The sequence below is a fragment of the Dendrobates tinctorius genome, unplaced genomic scaffold (assembly GCF_039654945.1).
Source record: "Dendrobates tinctorius isolate UK_male_01 unplaced genomic scaffold, ASM3965494v1 ptg000147l, whole genome shotgun sequence".
Classification (NCBI taxonomy): Eukaryota; Metazoa; Chordata; class Amphibia; order Anura; family Dendrobatidae; genus Dendrobates; species Dendrobates tinctorius.
In genome coordinates this window covers 21,047,294-21,068,783 of record NW_027361814.1, presented here as the reverse complement: position 1 = coordinate 21,068,783, position 21,490 = coordinate 21,047,294, and the positions used below count along the sequence as shown (strand labels likewise).

Sequence of the window (21,490 nt, the reverse complement as noted above, 5' to 3'; positions counted from 1 at the left end):
TTCTACAATCAGCTATAGGTTGTAATTTTTACTGCTATGTAACTATAAGCATTGGGCATCATCAAACTGCTGCTAGTTCATATGTCACTTTTTAGCCACATTGCTTTTTCTGGTTTATTAATAAAGATTTGGTAATTTTACCACACGATTGTTTGGACTTTTTTGCATTGCTTATTCTCTGTGGTTCATATACATCCTCTATATACGACACCACACAGGAGAGCTGACATCCTCTATATACTACACCACACAGGAGAGCTGAGAAATCCTCTATACACTGCACCACACCCTCTATATACACTTCATCACACAGGAGAGCCGACAGATCCTCTATATACTACACCACACAGGACAGCTGACAGATCCTCTATACACTGCACCACACAGGAGAGCTCAGATCTCAATATATATATATATATATATATATATATACACACACACACACACACACACACACGAGAGCTGACAGACCCTCTATATGCTACACCGCACAGGAGAGATCCTCTACATACTAAATCACAGATCTTCTATATACTACATCACACAGGATGGCTGAAATCACAGATCTTCTATATACTACATCACACAGGATGGCTGATAGATCCTCTATGTACTTTTAATTTTAAAATACATTTTATTTTCAGTGGGATAAAAGGGGGCGATTTGAACTTTAAAAAATTTTTTTTATTTACTTTTCACTGGTATAGATAGCCCCCTTAGGGGCATGAAGATTCGATCATCCGATCGCATGTGCTAATATATGCTGTGATGCCACAGCATATAGCAAAATTCACAGTCTGAAATCCCGGTCACAAGAAGCTGACCCCTGGCTGTCATGACAACCCATCGGCATTCTGCAATCATGTCATGAGCACACCAATGGGTGAGAGAATGATGCGCATGCATGTTGGCACGTGTTAAATGCCTCTGTCAGAGATTGACAGTGGCATTTAACATGCACCATACATGCAAGGCAGATGTCGTAAAGGTGTTAAGCACCTGAGGATCCCCTTCCCCACTATCACCTAATATCCTGTGGGCCCCTTCCCCACTGTCACCCAATATCCCGTTGGCCCTCTCCCCCACTGTTTCACCTCTATTTTCCTGTGGCCCTGCTCAGAGGGAGAAAGGGGTCCCGCAATAAATAGAGGTGGCTTACAAAATGGGGGAGAGGGTGCACAAGAAATTAGAATTTTACTGTGGGCCCCCTCCCCTGATTCACCTTTAGGTTACATGGGGCCCCCTCCCCCAACTGCCTCAGTGGCTGGAGATCTAGACAGGCTGCAGACATCATATACGGCACTTTATGCTTAGTCACATTCACACTGCAGCCATCAGGCTCCCTCTGCTCCTCTGTACAATATAAGGCTGTGCTGCTTTGGTAGGACCTTGATCAATCACAGCTTATTGCCTGAGCTGTGCTGGGAGGTCACACAAAGAAAACGAATGCTGATTGGCTGAATTGCAGGCAATCAGCGTTTTCACTGGTGTCCCAGGGCTTTGTTGAAGAGGAGCCAGAGGCAGTACAGGAAACCGGTGACTGCAGGTCAGCTGTTGCGTGTGTCTCCTCTCAGACAGTCAGCTGTGCCTCTGACTGTGCTGGCTGAAGTGAGGGTCAGCACAGCTCTCTTGGCAGAGTAATAGAAGCCAGCAGCAGGTGATGTGGTGGGAAGTGCAGGGGCAGCTTCTTCACATCACTTGTGCAGCCTGCTCGCCGGTGCCGACTATGCAATAAAGTGCGCACCGCTCACCGGAGTATTCTCCAGTGTCCCGGTTGCCCCAGTCCGACCCTGTCTTGAAGGTAAGAGATTAGCGGCCTCCAATTCAGCTACCAGGTAGCACTGACCTGGACCAGAGTCCTGTGAATGTACTCCGCAGAAATTTGGCACATAGGGTTTTAGTATGCACCTTTCCTAAAACCCCATGTTTCATATTTCTCTATGCCTATGGTAGATTTTTTACAGTTACAACTCGCTTCTCTGTGTTCCTTAACTGAGAGAGGGAGGGAGATGTTTTGAGAGTGAGATAAGGCTAGAAGCTAATATTATTGTCTACCTTCAGATAGTTTATAAACCCTCCTCTCACGCATCCAGTGACATGCTAGCTGGGGCATATCTTACAGAAGTCAAGCTGCAACACCAGGCTCTCCCATCATCACTTTGGCAAGTATTACGAATAACAGTTTTAAGCTCCGTTTTTTTTATTGGAATAAGTTCATATTAGTAACAGAAAGTTACTTTCCCAGTTTCATTAAGATCTTTTTAGGGATTCAGTCTTTATGTGCTGCCATATTCTGCCATACCTATGCCTAGTGTGTTATGGTTGGAAACAGAATAACGGTTTTAAGCTCCGGTTTTTTTATTGGAATAAGTTTATATTAGTAAAACAAGGTTATTTTTCCAGTTTCATTAAGATCTTTAGGGATTCAGCCTTTATTTGAATTAGAAAGTTGCTATATAGGAATGTATGGGTGTTCAACTTTCTTCCCAAAATAATCTCTGCTAATGGCAACCAGATCTTCCATCTAAATATGGCACAGTAAATGTTATCTGTCCTCGATCTAGCTTGCCATATAATAAATGGCTCCATACAATGTACCTGCCCCTGCTGAAGTCAAGTTTTCACTTCCAGGATGGATGATAATTCTTCGTTTTGGGTTTGTTGGGGATAAAACTTGGAGTACTGTACTGGTAGCTGCAACCGTTGGACCTCTGCACAGTCGGTCAAATTTTCTTCACACCACCGGTAGGAAACTGCTTTAAGCCGGCATGGTTGTGGACCTTACCATACTCACCCTACTGTCTTATACGTTGTCTATTACTATTTACAGTTAATGTAGGAATATACAGTATCATAACTTATCTAAAGTGCTTCTATTTTAAAGGATATACCTTGTTACTGTCTTATACAAAGTATTTGTGGATATGGTGTAAAAGTTACCAACTTTTGACAGTTCAGAGGATACAATTTCACTAATTTGGAGCAAAGGTCCACTGGACAACCATGCTACATAGCATACTGAAGAGAAATATCCTTACATTCAAGAACTAAAAAAAGGTAGTATGAAGTTGTGTGTGATTTATGCCTTAGCTTCTTTTGATACTAATCTCTAGTGTACATTTACTTAAATTTTAAAATTGCTTTTCATTTCAGACTGAATTTTATTTTATTGAATCAGCTTTGGCTTCAAGTAGTTTTATATAATTTAAGATTTCTAATTTTCCAATAATTAAAATATATATTTGTTTAAAGAGTAACTATAAATTGTTTTAAATTATTTTTATTATATAAAAAAAAAAATTAAAAATAGGTCTTTATTTTTTTTTAGTTTTTGTAACTATTCCTACACTGAACGGTCCCTAAATCACTCAGTTGCAAAAACGCAACCGACTGTCCCTTGCTAAGCTATCCTCCTAAACAGTTTCCACATTGAAGACGCTTTAGTCGAATGAATGCACGTGCACGTGCGTCCCCGGGCATTACATGAGTGCTTTGCTCGATAGCAGCCATGCCATCCCAGGCACGGCGCCATGTAATCTACTGCGCTGCAAGCCCGGGAGACATCTCCTGAGGCTTCAACGTATATACGCTCTGTATACAGACCGATGCTACCTGCGCAGCATTGCTCTGTATACTGCGATGTGCGGGCACTCCGGCAAAGACGCGCACACGTCATCAGCCGGCGTGTATGTGCATCACGGCATTTGTTCAGTTGCAGGACGGCCCAGAAGAGGAGCTTCGTGGGCCGACAGAAGGGTAATTAAGTTTTTTTAATTTTAAACTTGTCAAAAAAAAAAAAAGTAAATGGATAGTTAATCTTTAAATGACTTCTTGTTTTGGTTGTTATATTGTTTGAATTTCTGTATCTTTTTTTCATAATTTAAAAAAAAAAGTTCTTTACAGGAATTTTGAACAATGGCAATCAAATCTTAAAATCTACAGTACCAGAGAATGAAGAAATACAAGGAACCCAAGGCAAAAATAAGGACGTGACAAAATTAAGTTCAGAGCAAAGTTTCAGAGACAACTAATTCACAAACTAACAGGTCAAGGAAATTCTTATCCTCTCTTGCTGACAACTTTATCTTCCAAAAGGTAAGGGAGAAAACAAGGGGGAACTGCTACCTTGGATCTAATCCTTATAAACAGGGAGGAAATGGTTGAGGAGGTAAAAGTGGCTGGGACCCTAGGAGGTAGCGACCATGCCATTTTAGAATTTTGGATAACTAGAGGCGGAAGACCTGTGAAGACTCAGACATCAAGGTTAGATTTCAGAAAGGCAGATTTTAAAGGATTCAGAAAGAGAATTGGAGGGATCCAATGGCTGGATATCCTTAAAGACAAAAATGTCCAGGAAGGATGGGAAATCTTGAAAAATGAAATTCTCAAAGCACAGTTGTTAACAATTCCGAAAAGAGGGAAGAATAGGAAGCATTTAAGGAAACCAGAATGGATGAACACAGAACTTAAGCACATGCTAAAAAGGAAGAAAAAAATGTTTATAAAATGGAAAGAGGGAGGCATATCTAAAGAAGAATATAATGCTGTCTGCAGAACCTGCAGGGCACAAATCAGATTAGCTAAAGCTGAAAATGAATTGAGGCTTGCAAGAGATGTCAAAAGCAATAATAAAGGATTTTGGGGATATGTAAAAAGTAAAAGAAAAAAGTCAAAGATGCTATAGGATTTTTACAGGATGAAAATGATGAAATGGTAAGACAGGATGTTGAGAAGGCTGAACTTTTAAATTCCTATTTTGCATCTGTTTTCTCTCAGAAAGGAAATGTAACATCAACTGTTCTTCACTGTCCTATTAAGGGAATAGAAGAATCCAGGATATCTATAAACAGAAAGATAGTGAGGAAACACTTAGCTAACCTAAATGAATTCAAGTCTCCAGGTCCAGATGAATTACACCCCAGAGTACTGAAGGAGATAGCAGAAGAAATTTTCGAACCCCTCTCCATAATCTTTGAAAATTCTTGGAGAACAGGAGAAGTGCCAGAAGACTGGAGAAGAGCAAATGTTGTTCCTATCTTCAAAAAGGGGAAGAAGGTGGACCCAGGCAACTATAGGCCGGTGAGTCTGACTTCTATACCAGGAAAGATCTTTGAACAAATTATTAAACAACATGTATGTCAGTACCTGGATAAGAATGAAGTGATTAAACAGAGTCAGCATGGGTTTGTAACTAATAAGTCATGTCAGACTAACTTAATTTCCTTCTATGATGGTATCACTGATTGGGTGGATCAAGGAAATGCAGTAGATATAGTATATCTTGACTTCAGCAAAGCATTTGACAAAGTCTCTCATACAATCCTTATTGAAAAAATGACTAAGTATGGAATGGACAAGGCAACTGTTAGGTGGATTCATAACTGGCTTAGTGATCGGACACAAAGAGTGGTTGTAAATGGCTGCACATCCAGTTGGAAGAATGTCTCAAGTGGGGTACCACAGGGCTCTGTCCTGGGCCCTGTATTGTTCAACATCTTTATCAACGATTTAGATGAAGGAATTGAGGGTAAACTGATTAAATTTGCTGATGACACAAAGCTAGGAGGGATAGCTAATACTAGAGAAGAGAGAGAGAGGATTCAAAAAGATTTAAATAAACTGGAGAAGTGGGCAGCAACTAACAGAATGGTTTTTAACAGGGAGAAATGCAAAGTACTACATCTGGGCAATAAAAATGAAAAAAGCATATATAGAATGGGAGGAATAGGGCTAAGTGACAGCACATGTGAAAAAGACTTGGGTATACTAATAGATAACTGACTGAATATAAGTCAACAGTGTGATGCAGCAGCAAAAAAGGCAAATGCAATTCTAGGATGTATTAACAGAAGCATACAGTCTAGATCACGTGAAGTCATTATTTCCCTCTACTCCTCTTTGGTCAGACCTCATCTGGAATATTGTGTCCAGTTTTGGGCACCACATTTTAAAAAAGACATCAACAAACTGGAGCAAGTTCAGAAAAGAGCGACCAGAATGGTGACCGGTCTGCAAACCCTGTCTTATGAGGAAAGGTTGCAGTATTTGGGAATGTTTAGTTTGCAAAAGAGAAGACTGAGAGGAGACTTAATAGCTGTCTACAAATATCTAAAGGGCTGTCACATTGTAGAAGGATCAACTTTATTCTCATTTGCACAAGGAAAGACTAGAAGCAATGGGATGAAACTGAATGGGAGGAGACACAGATTAGATATTAGAAAAAACTTTTTGGACAGTTAGAGTGATCAATGAGTGGAACAGGCTGCCACGAGAAGTGGTGAGTTCTCCTTCAATGGAAGTCTTCAAACAGAGGCTGGACAGATATCTGACTGGGATGATTTAGCGAATCCTGCTTTGAGCAGGGGGTTGGACCAGATGGCCCAGGAGGTCCCTTCCAACTCTACGATTCTATGATTCTATGATTCATTCAACAAGATTTTTAGTATTGTCTCTTCCATTTCACAATAAGAAGAAACCAAAAAGTGAAAATTTAAAGAAATGTATATGCACTGAAGACTTATTAAAAGCTGCTACTAGGTAGTTTGAAAGAAGTCCAAACACTAAAGTGAATTCAAGCGTTAGTAGTGGGAGCTTCTGGTGCAAGCTTGCAGAAGTAGCGCCAAAAACCAAAACGCACAGAAAAAACTTATCTGAAATTATAGCTTAGCATGTAGAAACCTCTGAGACTCAGATTTCAACTTTAGAGAATGTATTATGAAAGTCACCAAAAAAGAAAAAAGTGAAAAACAAGGAATCCCACAGCAACCTCTTCTTTCTTGAACTATCGGTGAACAAAGTCTGCCTACATTAATTGAACAAAAACCAGAAGTGGAGAATGAAATGAAGGGTTGTGATGACAGTGCTCTTGGTAAATACAACAAGAGTGAAGCAGTGTCTGATGACATGGAATCATTCACTGGAGGCAGTTACTGTTCAGAGAAAGGGCTACATGAAAGTAATTCAACTGGTAAGGATGAATTTCTGTTTTATGAGCCCAAAAATATTACCAATAACAATGTTTACACAAAAATACTGACAAAATTAACACCAACTGAAGCATTTGAGATTCTTAAGAAAGGTGATAAGTGTAGGGTGACCAATTTGCCACCACTTAATCCACAGCTTGGTGATGTGTTTTACTTTTACAAAGAAGGAAAAGCAAGGGATTGCATAGCAGACCAATTGCAGTTTGATTACATCTCCAGGAACAAGTATACCATTAAAGGGGAAACATGCTTCAAGGTTATATACAAGCCAAGACACCCACCAGAAGAGGCATGTGAACTTTTTGAAAACTACATTTTTAGCCTCGGTCAAACTGATAACAGTTGCAGGCTAAATTCAGTACTTTGGAAATCCAAATACAAATGCAGCTTAAAGCCCATGGTAATCGCAAACACAAGAACAAGATATTTTTTACTACTGCACCATCAATCATTAAAGAACAGAGGGAAAACTTATCACAGCCACCCATGAAAGTTTATAAAGCACAGTGTACACGTTTCATACCTCCACAATATTAAGCTGCTTTAGGACCGCGTGATGTAAAGCAGGCACAAAACAGTGCTATGAGAGAGTGTGTAAAGCGGCGTTTGTGCCAAGATGAGGTTTATTCCACAGTTGAATTGGAGCGCTTGTTTGGTGGTTTTGTAAAGCAGCTAGATGTCCTACATGATTTCTATTGTATCCTTGCAAAAGAAGAACTAATAGGAGAAGCGAATACATTTGCAAAACACAAGGACAGCAACTTTAGTTGTGACACAACTTTCGAGTTTGGTGATTATGTGACTACTGTCACATGTAACCACCCTGCTTTTCAAAATGCATGTGTAATTCCAATTTTCATATTGATGCACCAAAAGATAGATGACGGTACACACAGAAAGTTCTTCAATTTTATTTCTGAAAAGTGTCCAGCATTTAACAGCAACATGGTGAAAATTACTGACCGTGAAAAGGCAATTACAAACAGTATAGATGCACAGCTTCCCCAGGTTAAACGATTCCTGTGTTGGAAACACATGAGGAAAGATGTGCAATACTGGACGCAAAGGCACGGTGGACAACAAATGGACAAAGTAACTTATGAAAGCTGTATTTACAGTTTAATGAACAGCAAGACACCAAACGAATATGTCAGTAAGTTAGAAGAACTTAGCCAACTTTGGACAGTAGAATTCCTCACTTACTATAAGAAGCACCTGGAATCAGATATCTTCAATTACTGTGCACGGTGTCTTGTAGAACACAACATGTTCAAAGAACCTTCAGGAATAACAAATCAAAGTGAGAGTTTTAATTCTGTGCTAAGAAGACTTCATAATGGGAAAGAAATAAACATGGAAGGTTTTGTTCTGTCTATGTTTTACTTAACTTCTTACTACACGAAGGAAGTTCTGAGAGGGAGATGTGGACTGGGTAACTTCAACCTGAAAGGAGAGTTCCGAGCTCTTAACCCAGCTGATGTATCATTTCCTGAAGTATTGGTAACACCAGAAACCTTGGTGGAATTTGTAAAGGAACAAAAACTTGTGATCACAAGAAAATGCATGTAAAACAGGAAGCCATCTGCCAAGAAGAACAATGGCAGAAGGAATTCTCAATACACCATGTGGTATTGTGTTGGTGCCACAGCAGAAAGTATTCCTCGTTAAAGGTTTTAAAAATGAATCTTACATTGGGAAAAGTTGCACAAAGACTTCTTGTTCGTCTCCATCATCCAGACAGTGTCACTACATTATGGCAGTTCAGCTATCAGTGGGATTGGATCCAAGGGAAGAGACAGATGAAGGAAATCTCAGCAGGTTGTACAAAAAACAAAGGGGAAAAGGAAAAAGTGGACGGAAGTTCACTTCTAAACCATCATTGACATCTCCAGCTGATGACTCAGTCCAAAGCATGAATCGAAATAATGGAGACGATGAGGCAATACTTACAACACAAGATATGCCAGGATACAGTGCACGAACAGCAAAAATTGTTAAAATATCACCACCTGAATCATCCCTAGGTATGTCTAAACTTCATGTCATAACCACAAAAAAGGTTGTTCCAGCAAGCAAGTCAAAAGCAGTCATTGTGAAAAAGAAACTGAATTTGCAAAAGCCTCTGAAAACATCAACCCCAAAACAAAGTATAAGATCAGAGGCAGAATCACTGAAATACTACAAAACCAGTGGAATGAAGTCAATCAGTGCAATTGCTGAGACACATGCACATAAACTACCAAATGTTGTTATCGCTGAAGTGGACTGTATAATGATCAAGAAGATCAACATGGATACTTTAAGTGGACAGCAGTGGCTGGATGACAATTATTGATGCATACTTGGCACTACAATGTAGTGTAGCCATGGGGAAAAACCCTCACCTGAAATTTGCCTACATTCCATGTAACTTCGGTGATGCATTTTGCAAGAAGTGGACCAAAAGCAAAACACCCTATCACACTACAATGATACATGGGAAGAGAAACATATGGCACAAGGATATCATATTAATATCTTGCTATATATTTGGCAACCATTGGGTGCTAACAATAGTATTGCCAAAATATAGAAGTGTCTATTATATTGACAGCAAGTACAGTGCAGAGGATAAGAAAGTTGTACATGCAGTTCATGTTCTTCTGAAGGTGTTATCCCATTTGTGTGAAGGAGAGCCATATAACAAAACATGGAAATGGGTGAAGCCAGTTGATGTCTTGATACAGAAGGATGGCTCCAGTTGTGGATTTTATGTTTGTATCTGGGCACATGTTTTAGCAAATGGGACCACCATTAGACTAAACCATGATGAAGTACACAACTTTTGGGATTTTATTTCTACTGAATTACAAGCAGTGGTTCCTGGCATGGTAAAAGTTACCACAGTTACTGGTGATACAACTGTGACACTGCCAGAAGCAAGTAGTCAGTGGTGGTCAGATGCAGAATTTACACCAACAGTGCAACCAGGACCTCGAAACTTTTGTACTGTTAATTGGATGACTAATTTATGTAATACAATTTGGGAAGCCAATTCAAGCATCTGTTATGCAGGAGTGAATTGTTGCCAGCCTAATAGAAGTGTGTGCAACAGAGGAAGATATGAAAATGGTTTTCTGTGAATTTACATGCCAAGCTTGTTACCACAAAGCATGCGAAGGACTCTCTGATAAACAATTACCATCTATATACAAATGCAGAAAATGTCAAAATGCTGAATTGGAGGTGTAAAGTACCTTTTCCTTGTTATTATGTAACATTATTAAGCAACTTATGCTTTAAGTGTAAACAGAATGTTTGATTTCTTTTTAAAGAGTAACTATCAATTTTATTATATAAAAAAAAAAAAAATTTGAATAGGTCTTATTTTTATTCTTATATTTTTCACACATGCTACAATAATCTGTCCCTAAATCACCAATTTGAAAATATGCAACTAAGGGTACCGTTACACGTAGCGACGCACCAGCGATTCCGACAACGATACGACCTGGCCAAGATCCTTTGTGCATCGCTAGTAAGCAGTCATATTGGACGATCTTCATAACGACGCATCAGCGATCAGCAATGTTACAAACGACCACGGCGATCGTTGGTACCGTGTCACACACTGTCCATAGTAACGATTCAGACTTTGTGTATGCGTCCTTCAGCGCTAGCTTTCCACGCCCCTCCCCTCCGATTGGTGGCCACAGCTGCGCTCTCATTGGGCGATGTATTTCACAACGCCCCAATTGGCGGCCACTACTGCGACAATTTAAAAATCAAACTTATTTGCGCTTTCCATCATTTGTTCCGGAGCACAGAGCGCTATTGAGTTGTTAGCTTTGTATTAGCCTTCCAAATTGACACCATCGGAGACGCAACTGCGTTTATTTTCTCTTGTTCTTCTGGAATTTTGGACTGTATTTCAAGGTAAGCATTGATTGCTGTTTTTATATTAAATGTACATATATCTATTTTATTTATTAAATTTATCGCTAATGTATTCACCCTTTTGTTATTCTTTGTCAGGCCGGAGTCACACTGGCGAGGAATACGGCCGAGTGAGAGGCGCTAAAAGCACCCATTAGACACAGACCAATGATTCTCTATGGGGTCACTCACACCAGGCGTATATTTCTCATCCGTATTCTGCGCTCCGTGACAATCGCAGCTTGCTGCGATTGTCAGCGTACTACGGCCGTAGTACGCCAATGCAAGTCTATGGGTGCGCAAAAAAACGGATTACACACGGACCACACGTGTGACTTGCGAGAAATACGCACCCGGTGTCTATTAGCAAAGCCGGTAATTCAGTGCGCTATACAGTAAACTCACACTGACAGTTTTAATAAAGAAACGAAAGAATAGCTATAGACACATATACATACATATTATATATATATATATATATATATATATATATATATATACGCATTCTATGTGTCTATATCTATTCTTTGGTTTCTGTTAGAAACCATGTTATAGGGCTCCATTATATGTCCATTTTGCAAGCCGGCGAGAAAATCTCGCCATACGGATTGCATACGGATGCTGACATGTGCAAAATACGTGACCACACCTTGATTACGGATGACATACGGAGCACTATTTAGGGGTCTGTCATCCGTATTACGCATGTAAAATACTGACCGTATTCTGCGTCGGTTAGTGTGACCCCGGCCTCACCCATTCAATTTTGGCTGCCGCACCCACAACCGCCATTTGTGATGTTTGGAAGCCTTTTGATTTATGGGCCATCTTTTCCTTTTTACTATTGTTTAGGCATTGCACTCGCGTGCTGTTCCGTTGTAATTTGTAAGGACGCACCCGCCACCGCCATTTTAGTTTACTGTCAGCGTTTTGATGTATGCTCCATCTTTTTATTTTCTCCTATTGTTCTGGCATTGCACTGGCATGCTCTTCCGTAGTATTTTGTTAGGCCGCGCCCGACACCGCCATTTTGCTTTTTCCTATAGTTCTGCCTTTTATATGTTCTTCTCAGCCATTCAATGTTTGCGCCTTCTTTTCCTTTTATAATAGTTCAATAACCTTTTATAAAAATATTTTTTATTTTACAGATGTCTGCAGACAAGCAAGAATTCATCCGCGAACTTATCGAGAAGTTTCGCTCCCTGCCGTGTCTGTGGAAAATAAAATAAACAGATTATAGCAACAGGAATAAAAAAAGGGAGGCATACGAGCAGCTCATTGCGCTGTTTCGAAGTCACAATCCTACAGAGACTGTGGATGAAGCAGTAGTTAAAAAAAAAAAATTCAAGGCCTCTGCACCGTGTTTAAGAAGGAACTAAACAAGGTGGAAAAAAAGCTTAAAATCTGGTGCTGGAACAGAGGATGCTTATGTACCTAAGCTTTGGTACTATGACTTATTGTACTTCACAAGAGACCAGGAGGTACCAAGAAGCATGGCATCAATGTTGGCAGAAGAGCCACTGATCGAGTCACATTCACCCACAGGAGATGCAAGTACATTTTTTTCTTCCACCTATATAGCGTTAGTGTTGTATGTACGATAGATATTGCATTTTTTAGCATGGTTTACAAAAACTGTATTTCTTTGCGTTAATGTTCTATTCTGTAAATGCTACTGCAGGTGCCCAATGAAGCCTTGTCATCAACTGCAGACTGTCCGGAAAACAACTGCCCGACTATGCCCAGGGAGGAGGAAAACAACGAAACTGCCCTTTCGGTATTACCTCGGCGACTGCAGTCTTCATCAAGAAAAAGTCCCCCAGCACAGATACACCAGAATTCATAGAAATAGCTAAAAAAGTTTTAACACTCCAGCAAACACAATCGGTAATAACCGGTATTGCACATTACGTAAATGACAAAATTAAAACTCTGGAAGAAAGTCAGCGTGTTCACGCTGAGAGGATAATTATGGAAGCATTGAGCAGAGCGGCAACGGGGAAACTGTGTGACACAACAGCCCTTATAGACCGACATCCTCAACCGTTTTACGCCTTGCCACACACTCAGGAACCACTGGAGTCAGCTATGTGGAGGGGTATAGACAATACACCTAATCATAGTAATGGATCGCCGCAAAATTTCTATTACACTCCACCAAGGCAACGTTTTCCTGACTCAGACCCATATTATCAACAGTTGTGAACAGTGTGTTGTTTTGTTAAGTTATTCATTTAGTTCTAAAAATAGTGGCCAACGTTTATGTTCTAAATTTTGCGTTATGTTAATAAAATTTTATGTTGCAACTTAATTGTGGTCTACTTTTATTCTGTCCCCATACACTTTCATGGTTCTGCTACAATTCATGCGTTATGGGATGTGTTTATGTATATAACTTCCATCTAAGCGTGCATGTAAACACTAAATTTTATTTTTGGAAAGTAAACAGCTGAGGGAATTTTGAATCATAATGTTTTTATAAAACTTTTTTCCCTCTTTGGGTTAAACAGACCAACAGTAAAACACAATACAAACAAAATAAAAAACAAAATATTAGTCTCTGCGGCCCTGCTCCAAGTACGCCACCAACCTCCCCAGCATCACCCTGTGCTGCTGCTGTTATGGCATCAACCATCCTCTGGTGCGAGGCCACAAGGTCATGAACAAGGGTGTTCAATTCTGTTGAGGTAAGAGTTTAAGTTAAGCATGCTTACTCTAAAAATATCAAACAGGTATTAGTTTTGTGTTGAAACACTGACAGTTTGGTGGCTCCCCACTTTCTTCAGAGGTGGTGCTAATTGCCCACCCCGATCCTTGGGCTTCAGCGGCTATGAAATGACAAAAAAAAAAAAAAGAAAAAAAAAAATTACGACAACAGGCCATCATCCTTTCAATACCAAAATATAATTTCAAACATCCCTGGAGCATTTACATTATCGCTATAATTACCGTAGGATGATCCACCAGCTGTATCCCTGTGTGATGTTGGGGAAAAGACAGCATCGGGGGAGGATAAGCTTGAGGGTAAATTTTGAGGCGGGGTTAGGACAGGAGATGGGGTGGCAACTGGAGATGTACCACATGGGGATGGTGGTGCAGGCGTGGACGGTGGTGATGGTCGTTGCTGCCGGTGGTGCTTGGGGAGATGGAGTAGCAGCTGGAGAGGGTGGTCCTAGATGGTAAGGAACAAAATGTTTTACTTATAAGTAGGCATTAGGATCAAGAATATTCATTATTACAAATTTTATTAACTCACTGATCAGCGATCTTTCACAGGCAGTGCACTGGGCTTCCTCATACCTGCGCTGCACATTGCGCTGGCGTGGGGGGCTCACGGAAGCACGGATGGAGCCCCTTCCCTGCTGATGCCTCCCTTTTAACCCCGATACACTGCGATTGTATTTGATTGTGGTGTGCAAGGGGTTAACGTGTCAGGGGGCGGTCCGTGACCGCCCCTGACACATTGCGCCGGGTGTCAGTGATAATCAGCTGACACCCAGGCCACGATCAGCGGCGCTCACCACGTGTGCGCCGCTGATCGCTATGACGTACTATCCCGTCCACGGGAATTAAGTCCCAGGGCACATGGACAGGATAGTACTTCTCATGGCAGTAAGGGGTTAATTGCTTTTGAGTGTGCTCTCCCAGTTTTCTTTACATTGCACATAACATTTCACATTCATTGCACATAACTTTCACTTTGAGTTTACGACATGTCACTGGTCCATTAGGGCTATGCATTTTATTAATGCTTACCACTGGTGAGACCATGGTGCACGTTTACCCATATGTTCAGATAAAAAAAAAAAAAAAAAAAATGGCCAAAGACCACTCACCACGAGTTCATACATTAAGTTGCTGGCAATTCTGTCCCTCGAGCGGTAATGCAGATCCGCTATCTTCTTTCGGATTTGCGTAGGTGTCCTTTCTATACCAAACTGCCGAGATAGGCCCTTTTTTATCCTCCGCAGCACCTTTTTCTTGTGCCGCATAGGATGGGTGGTATGATGGACACAGTCATAGCCCCTTGCATCAATTTGGGTGATGAGGTACCGAACCTCCACATCACCCCAAGGTGTAGCACGCCTGGACGCCATATTTAGTATCTAAAATGTGCGCGACGCCGCATTTAAGATGCCCACCAGGGCGACGTGATGTCATCAAGCCGTGCGGGCGCCTGTTGTGACGCAGCTGCATCTGTTTCGGGTGGGGGGGGGAGGGACGATGACGCAACTGCGCCAAAACATTACCGTCTATACTTCGTGATGCACGAGTGGGCGTCCTTACAGTGGCGTGGCACACATTTCAGTTACAACATGACGTTCCTGCGATCAACACCTTTTTTGCGATGTTGAGGTGTGATGGCTTAACCCCAACCCCTTTATTTACCAAAGGTTGGTTTTCCATCACATCTGATGTTGGTTTTGAGGTGCGATGGCTTAACCCCAACCCCTTCGTTTACCAAAGGTTGGTTTTCCATCACATCTGACGTGGGTATTAAATAACATTAGCACATTTTACCCTCTCCTTGTGGTTTGATTAATTTTTTTTATTATTTAAATTTTAAAAAATTGCCCTTTAGTCAACCTAATATTAACCCTTTTTTTTTTAAAAAAAAATTGTGTCATGAATGTTGCAAATTGTACTGCGAAACTCATTTAGCTATTTATCCTGTCTATGTAAATACTTTAGAAGCTGCGGAAGGGGGAATGTTTTCTAACTAGAAGACGCTATCAGCGGACCCCATGTAATTTCTATGTGAAAATTTGTGTTATTTGCCGTAAAAATCAAGAAGAATATTTTGGTAAACATTTATTTTAAGTTTAGAGGGGTTTTCCAACACAGGTTAAGTCACTTTACCAACACCAGTCATTTTTAAATATACAGCACTCCCCTTTCCCCATCCCTCCCTTGTGTGAAAGAACCAAAAAGCGTTCTGACAGTGAAAAATAGCTTTTATTTTACTTAAAACAATAAAATTTATGAAAACAAATAACAGAACAACTAAAGAGATTGAAAAAAAAAAAAAAAAAAAAAAAAAAAGTGATCTTTAGGCCACTAGATCTGATGCTGCCAAGGTACAGCACCAGGTCCGTTAAAATACGTACAGTATTTTTCTCTGCAGTCCTTGGCATCATCCCTTGTTCTGCCATATAAAACTGGTTGTAGTCCAGCAATCGCGGGATCATTTTCCCTCCAGTCGCCGAGCACCACTTCACCGTTGGTTTGGTCAGCTGTGTCCACAAATCCTGGCGGAGTGTATGCAACAGCATCACGGCGTCTTAGGAAATTATGCAGAATGCAACATGCCAACACCACAGCGTCAATGGATTCTAGCTTCAAGTTTATGGGTGTGTGGAACACTCTGAATCGGTTGGCCATGATGCCAAAGGCATTCTCCACAACACGTTGTGCCCATGACAAACGGTAGTTAAATATTCTTCTTTCCGGCGTCAGGCATTTTTGCGGGTATGGTTTTACAAGGTTTGCATGCAGGGGGAATGCTTCATCGCCCACAAAAACAAAATTTAGGTTGCCTCTTGTGTGACTGTTGGGAGGCAAGTGCAGGTCACCGTTAGTCAAGCGCTCACCAAAAATTGTGTGCTCAAGAACTCCACCATCCGAAACTCTCCCATTCATGCCTACATCAACGTTTAAAAACTCAATTTGCATTTACAAGGGCCATCAGGATTATGCTAAAATAGCCCTTGTAGTTGTAATAAGATCCGCTGTTTGGTGGTTGCGTGATCCGTACATGTTTTCCATCCAACACCCCACCACAATTAGGGAACTGCCAAATGAGCTCAAAGTCAGATGATATTTTTTTGCCATTCTGCCTCTGACTTTGGAAAAGGCATGTAGCTACGTAGACCTTGTACTATTGCCTTGCATGTTTCTGGTATTAGACTGCTGAGCAAAGACCTCGAAACTGCAGCAGAAAATTGTAAGTCTTGCAGAGAACGTCCGGTGGCAAGGTATCGCAGCGTCACTGCCAATCTTTTGTCTGCCGGGACAGCAGCACGCATCACTGTCTTGACGTTCAATAAGCGGCTTTATAGTCTCCAGTAAGAGTTTGAAGGATTCCTCTGACATACGAAGATAGTTACAGAAGTCCTGTGGATTCTTCTCCTTCAACTCTCGTACCAATTGCATATGTGAGAATTTATCCCTCTGCTGCAGCCATTCTCGGGTCCACATGCGACGCTTTCGTTTTGATCGCCTCTGTTGCATCAGTTCCTCTTGTTGCCGATCTCCCTCCATCAGTAACGCAGCAGCAACAATCTCACGCTCCGCGGTGTTCATATTCATGCTGTGCGAACTGCAAAATAAAACGGCAAAGATTAGAAAGTAGGATAAAGCAACAACAAAAAATGAACGTAAGTGCACATGTTGAAATGATAACATTACATATAACAAATAGTTAAATTATTAATGGGAAATCATAACAAGAAAAATTACAATGGCGGAGGCAAGGGTGCAGCTGTAAATGTAAAATGGCTGGCCATACTAAAAAAAAAAAAAAAAAAAAAAAAATTACCCATTGAAACCAAAGAACAATGGCAGGGGCGGGCGCGGCTGTGAAAGCAAAATGGCTGCTCATACGCAAAAAAAAAAGAAATCCCATTCAAACAAAGAAAAGCAGGGGCAGGTGCGGTTAGGAGACTTAAATGGCTGCCCATCAAAAAAAAAAAAAAAAAAAAAATAGATCCTAAAATGAGACCCCTATCAGAACCTACCTTGCAAAGACCGCAAAATCCAGGAAATTCTGAGAAGACAATGAAAACACGCAGTAGTGACTCCAACTGGGGCTATGAACCAGAGAAAAAAAACGCAGTTGTGACTTGCACAGCACCGCAACAGGAATACCAGCTACACAACGCTGACGATCAATGGACTGGGTGCGACGCTACAGAGTCATTTGTTATGAAGTCGTTGTTGCGGCAACCAATTGGCGCTAAGGGGGCGTTACTAACAAATCATTTAATCACGCCTACGTTGCTGAGTTCGGGTCGCTAGTCGTTGAAAAGGGGCGTCAAACACAGCAATGCATGCTGCTCAGCGTGATGCCAGCAATCAAAAAAGGATCCTGAACGTTCGCACATGATCAGCGACATCACAGCAGGGAGCCGGTCGTTTCTGCGTGTCACACTTAGCGAGATCGCCAACGATGATGCTGTTGCGTCACAAAATCGGTGTCGCTTTAGCGATATCGCTAGCGATCTCGCAGTGTGTAACGGGGGCTTAACTGTCCCTCGCTAAACTATTCTCCTAAAGCGTATTCAGATTGAAGACGTTTTAGGAAAATGAATGCCCGAGGATGCACGTGCATTCCGGCAACTGTTCAGTTGCACTTTGGCGCAGAAGAGGAGCTTCGTGGGCCGACAGGAGGCTAAGCAAGAAGTTCTTATTTTAAACAGGTCCTAATGGGTTAAGGGGGTTCTAGAAAAAAAAACAACCTTCAAACATGATAGTTACTCTTTAATATGGTTTTGTCAAGTATTCGGAATCCATTCAGTTGTGTAAATGTTAAAACTATTTTATTTGGGAGAAATATTTAAGTTATGTAACTTAGACTTGATGCTATGTTTTGATTTGTTTTAAATAAGGTTAGGTCAATATTCGTAATCCGTTCAGTCATGTAAGTGTTCACTTAATTATTTTTCTGTAATGAAAATACTTTTACGTAACTTATACTTCACCATCTAATCTAGGATTCAGCATTCATTTCAAATCGACAGTAACATATATGTGCTTGTGTTTACAACAGACAGCTTAATTGCGCCTCATAAGGGCTCGTTCACACAGGCAGCGTTTGCATGTTTTCTCAGCGCATCCGCTCTGCGCTGAAAAAACGAGCCTATTGTTGTCAATGGGCTAGTGCAGATACTGCATGCCGCGCAGAACGGACTGCCGCCGTCTAGTTGAATGACTGTGCGCTAAAAACCAGCGACACAGTAATTCAGCATGCGCGTCTTATGCGAGTGCGCATAAAAAGATCATGCACATAACGGAGCCGAAACGGCCAGTGTGAGTGAGCCCTGTAAAAAAAAAAAAAAAAAAAAAAACGTATATTTCATTTCATCAGTAAACTGAGATCAGAGAGATTATATAAATTAAGAAAACCATTTAAAAAAAACTGCCATTGCCATAGTCGTGTGTGAAAAATCAAACAAACAAAAACAAGGGCTTTAAGGCAAAATTTTTCGATAAATATCTACTTAGGGATTCACTGTTTATTTGAAATGTAAAGTTATTATATAGGAATGTATGAATTAACATTGTTGAAAACAGTTACTTTTTAAGCTGTTTTTCTTGTTGGAAAAAGTTTATATTAATGACAAACTTATTTTCAGAGTTGCACCAAGATCTTCTTAGGGATTCAGTGTTTATTTGAATTTTAAAGTTACTATATAGAAATGTATGGGTTTGCCTTGTTGAAAACACAATTATAATTTTAACCTCTGCTAATTTATTTTTAAATAGAATGAAGTGGAAAGTGAAAATACATTAAAAAAAATTCAACTGTAAAAAAATAATTACCGTAGGCCTAGGTATAGAAGAATATGGCGGCACATAAAGAATGAATCCCTAAAAAGATCTTAAAAGAAACTTGGAAGATAACCTTGTTGTACTAATATGAACTTATTCCACAAAAAAAAAAAAAAAAAAAAAAAAGCTTAAAACTGATTCAGTTTCCAAAAAGTTAATCCCTACATTCATGTATAGCAACTATGTCAAATAAATACACAAGTAAATAAATTGGTTACTCCGCTTCAAATAGAGTAAAGTGGAAAGGAAAGCTAAATTAAGAAAATGAAACAGTAAAAATAATCTAATATAGGCATAGGTATAGATGAATACGACCAAAATATCTACCATAGGCATAGATTAATTTGGCACATACGGTTTTAGTATGCACCTGTATCCACTCATCTCTAGTCTCAATTATCTTGGATACAGTGGACAGTCCTGATTTGGGTCTACACCCTGCAGTCTCTGGCATCTGCTGAAGGTCACGTCTCCTGCCAGGATGCAACTAAATGGCAAATGGGTGTGGATTGGGGTTTGGCTAAAAATTGGCCTCTGCATGCTACGTACGCCACATACAGTTACAATGCTCCTCAACCTGTGACTTTACTTGTCCAAAATTATAACTCCTAGTTTGCCATGACAGCCAGAGATTACATGAAATTAACCAATTTCTCTAAATATGTACAATTTGATGGATAATACACCTATTTAGTCACTTAAAAAATATAAACATCTCATTTTTTCAGGCCTTTCTGTATTTAGAAAAGAATTTCAGGAGGTATCTACCCAAAAGACAAGGCCTGCCCAGGGGAACAGTCGGCTCTCTGACTTGGACAATATGAAAAGCCCAGGGTCCGTTTCTGAGGAGTCCAAATCCACAGCCAGACCCAGAACAAAGTTCACTATTGAGCAGCTGGAGGATCTTCAAGGAGCATCAGTACATTGGGTCAAATGAGAAGCGACTGTCCAAGTTGCTGCTGCTATCAAATACCCAGGTAGGCTTTGTTGAGATATTGTAACAATTTTGGGTTGCATTTCCTAAGTTTATCCAGTGGTGATGGTATAGGGGGTTTATAGGTTGCAATAAGTGCCAAAAAGGCCAAATTTCTGCCATCACAACATACTTATATCTTCTTATTCCCTTTCAGATTAAAACCTGGTTTCAGACTCGAAGGATGAAGTATAAACGATATAGCCGTGATCCAAGAGTTGATGCTTTGTTATACGGAATGTGCCTTCCCTATTACAATTACTCAGACTTTCAGTCCCCACCAAATTGCTCTCTACAACCAAATCTGACCATACCACTGGCTCATCAGATACCAATCCATCCCATTAGAGCACTTCCAACATCGGTGGTGAGGCCTCCACTCCATGCTGCACGTTACCCAGTAACAAATCTTGCGTCCTTCCCATGCCCTCCTGTGCTGGTACATCCATTTTTTTAATGATTTAAAGAGCCGGACAATAAACCCATATTAATTTTTGGTCTGGAATATTAAAGCTTTTTTTTCATTGCTGGAGTGGTGATTTAAACAATTCTCCTGCCCCTGATCATATACTCACCCTCTGGCATCTTCACCGTTTTTCAGCATTGCTGCGGTCCCAGGGTGCCATCTTGTGATTACAAGTCAGTCAGAACAAGGCTTTCATAGAGATTTACATTGATGCATGTCACACAGCGATATCGCTGGCGAAAGCGCTGTGGCGTCACAAAATCAGCGATCTCACTGTGATGGGGCCTTTAATAGCCATCTACAAATATCTCAAGGGCTGTCACATTGTAGAATGATCATCTTTATTCTCATTTGCACAAGGAAAGACTAGAAGCAATGGGATGAAACTGAATGGGAGGAGACACAGATTAGAAAAAAATTCACAGTTAGGGTGATCAATGAATGGACAGGCTGCCACAAGAGGTGGCGAGTTCTCCTTCCATGGAAGTCTTCAGAGGCTGGGATGATTTAGTGAATCCCGCTTTGAGCAGGGGGTTGGACCAGATGACCCAGGAGGTCCCTTCCAACTCTACCATTCTATGATTCTATAACTGTGCACAA

General features: G+C 40.6%; 2 long non-coding RNA genes across 4 annotated transcripts; one reads left to right on the top strand and one right to left on the bottom strand.

Moving 5' to 3' along the window:
- The first annotated feature begins 1,573 nt into the window (after nucleotides 1-1,573).
- On the top strand, nucleotides 1,574-20,920 carry LOC141049776 (uncharacterized). Of its 2 annotated transcripts, none has more exons than XR_012220441.1 (3): nucleotides 1,574-1,801; nucleotides 20,180-20,428; nucleotides 20,582-20,920. It is a non-coding gene; the product is annotated as an uncharacterized lncRNA (long non-coding RNA). The 2 variants fall into 2 exon arrangements; XR_012220440.1 differs by lacking the exon at nucleotides 1,574-1,801 and adding an exon at nucleotides 2,858-3,057.
- Nucleotides 13,311-20,188, bottom strand: LOC141049775 (uncharacterized). Of its 2 annotated transcripts, XR_012220439.1 has the most exons (4): nucleotides 17,639-20,188; nucleotides 13,851-17,220; nucleotides 13,661-13,729; nucleotides 13,311-13,580 (listed from the first exon to the last, which is right to left on the bottom strand). It is a non-coding gene; the product is annotated as an uncharacterized lncRNA (long non-coding RNA). The 2 variants fall into 2 exon arrangements; XR_012220438.1 differs by having other exon boundaries at nucleotides 13,311-13,729.
- Nucleotides 20,921-21,490: the final 570 nt, after the last annotated feature.